The sequence below is a fragment of the Nematolebias whitei genome, chromosome 10 (assembly GCF_014905685.2).
Source record: "Nematolebias whitei isolate Nwh7 chromosome 10, NemWhi1, whole genome shotgun sequence".
Classification (NCBI taxonomy): Eukaryota; Metazoa; Chordata; class Actinopteri; order Cyprinodontiformes; family Rivulidae; genus Nematolebias; species Nematolebias whitei.
This window is the reverse complement of record NC_056507.1, coordinates 2,499,022-2,500,159: the sequence shown is the minus strand read 5'-3', so window position 1 is coordinate 2,500,159 and position 1,138 is coordinate 2,499,022. Positions and strand designations below refer to the sequence as shown.

The 1,138-nt window shown below is 43.9% G+C and overlaps 1 protein-coding gene across 1 annotated transcript in view; it reads right to left on the bottom strand.

Moving 5' to 3' along the window:
- The window catches only part of LOC119416066 (troponin I, fast skeletal muscle), an 11,063-nt gene that overhangs the window by 1,051 nt on the left and 8,874 nt on the right, over positions 1-1,138 (bottom strand). The gene's annotated exons all lie outside the window — the stretch shown is intronic.

Sequence of the window (1,138 nt, the reverse complement as noted above, 5' to 3'; positions counted from 1 at the left end):
CTCGTCCTGAGCTGGTTCTACTGGAGGTTTCTTCCTGTTAAAGGGAGTTTTTCTTCCCACTGTCTCCTCTGTTCTTGCTCAGGATGGGAGACTGTGACGAAGTTAAGATTCAACACAATCTGCTGCTTCCTGAGATAAAGAACTTTACCAATTGTCTTTTTTATGTATGTGAATGTTTCTGTTCAGTGTCCTGAGACGACTTTGTTGTGACTTGGAGCTACAGAAATAAACTGAACTGTTTTAGCTCTTCCCAGTAAAAAGACTTTACTCTGGTGTAACTTTTCTGTAAAGCTGCATTCTGTGTGTTCAGTTTACCTTCAGGTGATGCCTGCGGCTTGAAGTCAGCTTCTTCCTGCGAGGAGAACAACAACGTTAATGTCCTCCTTCTTTTCAGGACAGTTTAGAAACAAGAAAATATCAGAGGACAACAGTTACTATATAATGTACGTCAATAAAATTATTAACACTTTCAATGGAAGTGTTTCCAAAGGATCACGTGTCCAGCTTGTTGTGAAAAGTTTAGTACGTGGACAGTACGAGGGAATGTAATTACTCCCATTAATCCCTCGAGTATTTCAGCGCTGAGGACATTTGTTGAGAATCAGCATGAGTGAAACTATGAAGAGTCTTTTTCTTCTTTCGGCTGCTCCTTCTTCAGGGGTCGACACCGTGAACTAACTCGCACCAAGACTTGGTGATTGTTTTTACACCGGATGTCCTCAACAGAACCACAGACCAGCGAGCTACCACAGCCCTCTGTGAGGAGCAGAGAGCACCCAAGGGAGCAGATGGTGTTAAGGGCCTTGCTCAAGGGCCCAGAGTGAGGCAGATGAGGGTGGAGACAGGTGCTTCAACTTTCACATCCACATTATGATGTTGTCGGTGTAGGGAGTTGAACCAGCGACCTTCCGATCACAGGCCCACCTTCTCTAGCCTCTGCACCACAACTCCCCCGTTTTGTTTCATAAATATCTAAAAGTTTTGTTTTTGGTTGGATTCTGAGTTTTCACGTAAACTAAAATAATTTTAAAAGGTGTTAGTATTTTGGGTCGGCACGGCGGAACAGTGGTTAAATCTGTCACCACCCAATGAGAAAGTTACAGGTTCGCATCCCAGCCTGTGACCTTTCCCACAAACT